This window comes from Sinocyclocheilus anshuiensis, unplaced genomic scaffold (genome assembly GCF_001515605.1).
Source record: "Sinocyclocheilus anshuiensis isolate Anshui unplaced genomic scaffold, SAMN03320099.WGS_v1.1 scaffold733, whole genome shotgun sequence".
In the NCBI taxonomy this organism is placed as follows: Eukaryota; Metazoa; Chordata; class Actinopteri; order Cypriniformes; family Cyprinidae; genus Sinocyclocheilus; species Sinocyclocheilus anshuiensis.
The window spans coordinates 323,216-326,639 of NW_015539923.1; the positions used below are offsets into that span (position 1 = coordinate 323,216).

General features: G+C 36.3%; 1 protein-coding gene across 1 annotated transcript in view; it reads left to right on the plus strand.

The window, feature by feature from the left end:
- LOC107686585 (SH3 and multiple ankyrin repeat domains protein 3-like) overlaps positions 1–3,424 on the plus strand; it is a 285,917-nt gene that overhangs the window by 157,075 nt on the left and 125,418 nt on the right. The gene's annotated exons all lie outside the window — the stretch shown is intronic.

The window sequence follows — 3,424 nt, forward strand, 5'->3', positions numbered from 1 at the left end:
TTGGTCTAAAGAGAGAAGAATTAATGACTATTTTTGTTTGAAGACATAAAATAGCTACCAAAATAAATGTTGTAAGTAATGAAAGTGAAAGTGACGTGACTGCATTTAGCGCTCTGCATTTAACCCATACAAAGTGCACACACACAGCAGTGAACACACACACACCGTGAACACACACCAAAAAGCGTAAGTCCCTCCCACTTGGAGGTCTCCAAACCTACTTGCGGCGTAAGTCCCTCCCACTTGGAGGTCTCCGGGCTGCCGGAGTAATGACTAAAAGTTGACAAAAATGCAATGACTTTTCGTCGACTAAACAATTAGGGCTGGGTGATAATTCGATAACGATAATTATCACGGTATAATTTTCCTCGATAAAACGATATGAAGAGTTCGATAAATGTTCGATATAACGTTTTTATACAGTCTATGCGTTTATGCGCCAAAAGCGGAATGAAACCGCGTGACTTGAATCGCGCCACACGGACCATTTATCCGCTCGGACCAATGTTCAAAACGGCCGTGCGGCACGAGCTCACTAGAGCAGATCAGAGCCATAGAAAGAAAAAAAATAATGGTCTGGTTTCTACAACTTTCACTGTGGAGCAAAAATCTGGCTTTAAACTTGAAAGAAATAAAGATTTGACATTTATCGTGATAATTTATGAAAAAAAATTATTGTGATAATTTTTTGCCCATATCGCCCAGACTTGCTTGCTTTGGCATGACCAATAACTAGTAATAAGCAACTAGTTATTAGTTAGTATTGGTCCCTATAAAATGTTACCTGTTTTCTTCACATTAAAATCATGTTAACACACATATTGCATATTCCCCATTTACTTCCATTATAAGTGCCTCACTTCTTGTTTTAAAGGAGGGACAAGTGGAGATACATTTTTGTGGTAATCAAAATTTTGCCACAATTTGTTTTCCAATAAACCGAAACTTAATAATGTAATTTTTCCAGACATTACTTGGGCACTACATGCTAAAATAGAATAGTGCAGAATATTGGAGAATATTATTACAATTTAAAATAAATGTTTTTCTAGTTTACCATATTTTAAAATGTAATTTATTTCCGTTATGCAAAGTTGGATTATTTTAGCATCATTACTCCAGTCTTCAGTGTCACATAATCCTTTAGAAATAATTCTAATATGCTGATTTGCTGCTCAAGAAACATATCTTATTATTATTAGTGTTGAAAATAGTTGTGCTGCTTATTATTTTTGTGGAACCTGTGGTACATATTGTTTTTCAGGATTCTACAATGAATAGAAAGTTCAAAAGAACAGCATTTATTTGAAATAGAGATCGTTTACAACATTCTAAATGGTTTTACTGTCACTTTTGATCAATTTAATACATCCTTGATACTTTCCAAAAAATATTACTGACTCCAAACTTTTGAATGGTTGTGGATGTAAAATAAGAAACCACTATTGCGTCATCTTGGGTTTTTATGATCCGTTATTGCTAGTAAAAACACTGGAATAAGTATCTAGTAAAACACAAACCCATCATGCACCACTGGCAGACTTGTAACTTTTATTATCCATAATATTGTTCAACTACTGTTAAGATATGAGCCATCCAGCTAACGTAATTGAGTCAGGTTTCAGTGCAAGCGAGGCAGTATTTGTACTCTAGCTGAAAATCTGTGGAAATATTATTCAGTATGTGGAGGGAAAAAAGCGAAACACAGAGAGAAACCGAGAACTGTAATATTATATTATGATTTGTTCTTCTCATAGCAGAAAAGCTGTTTGGTTTTCCACCGTCCAATGAGATTATGCACATCAAATAACCACTAGAGGTTTTACGCTCGACTCACACACAAACACACAACTCTCTCTCTATCTCTCTCTCTTTCTTTGCCAACAATTCTTTTGTATCCCATCTCCATAACAACAGCCTGAGTGGCCGAGAGCGAGAGAGGACAGAGAGAGTGAGTTTCTAATATTCACCGCATGGAAAGGCGGAGCTGCTGAGAGCATGTGTGAGTGTGTGTGAGAGAGACGGAGATGCTCAGATGGTAGTGTGCAGGGGTGGAATCAAGGCGGTGTGATGACTTGAAGCACATCAGAGTAGATGAAGATGCAGGAGATCAGCTAACGCTACACATGGTGAGAAACCCACGCCTTTTACTTGATTTTGGCAGGGGACAGGTGTGAGAGAGATTGTGTGTGTGTGTGTGTGTGTGTGTGTGTGTGTGTGTGTGTGTGTATGCACGTGTGTGAGAGTGTGTGTTTGGCCAGCCTCGATCTTCTGAGGGTTTTATGTAACAGGCTGCAAGACCAGAGATGGTAAGATAGAGCTACATTAATGTCATAGTATATGTTGCGCTCAGCGGCGTATGCTGGACTTCTAAAAGGAGGAGACAAAGTCTTTGCTTTTGCATTTTTATTGATTTATTTATTGTGCTTAAATAGCATTTTGAGTTCTGGTGTATCATTTACATTACACTATGAACACCAAACCAACAATTTAATACTACAATTTTTTGTTTGTTTAAATTAGCTTGCTATTTCTTTTTATTAAAGTCTCAGAAATTTTATTACAAGATTTTGAATGTTACATTGCTTCAATATTATAATTGTAGTAATGCTGTGTTTTTATTGTTAATATTTAACTGTTATTTAGTATTATTAATGCACAGAAAAAAATAATGGTGAAACTTTAAATAATGAAGTTTTCACGCAGAAATTGCTAGCAAATTTCACAAATAATTACAAAGATAATTACAATAATTACAATAATTACAAATAAATTTTTTTACAGTTGTAATTAACGTTTAAATTAACATACTATTTATTGATGACAAGTTTTCAAATGTTACATTGCATAAATATTATAGTTATATAGTTTTTTGTTACTACTAACTGTTATTTGAATATTTTTATTAATAGGCACCTCCTTTTTGGATGATTAGTTAAGAGGCCAGTAAAAATGGACTCAGTCACAGATTATCATTTCAGGCTTATTTATATTTAGATGTGACAAAAAGTGACTTTGTCTGAGTCTGTGAGTTGTTTATTCTGTTTACTGATATTCAAAATGGTAAGCAAGCGCTGCTTTGTTTACGTTTCGTATATCTGCGTTTTTCTTGTATATCTTTGTTTCGGTTTCTCCTTTTGAATGACGAATATATACTATTGATAGCTGCTGATATAGACCATTAATTCCTCTCACGCATGCGCAGAACGCACGTGTTAGTTTGCCGTCGGCTGTAGTCTGTGCGGTGTGTTCAAGCGCAGCTTTTTGGTCCGACGCTGCCGATGCGAGGCGACAACACCGTCGGCTTTCGTCGCCGCTAGTACTTTGAAGTCTGCTTGGTGTGTCCCGGCCTTAATAGGATTAGTCCAACGAATCGTTCGGTTTGTAATGTGTACCGAACCGAAAGCCTCGTACCGAGCGGTTC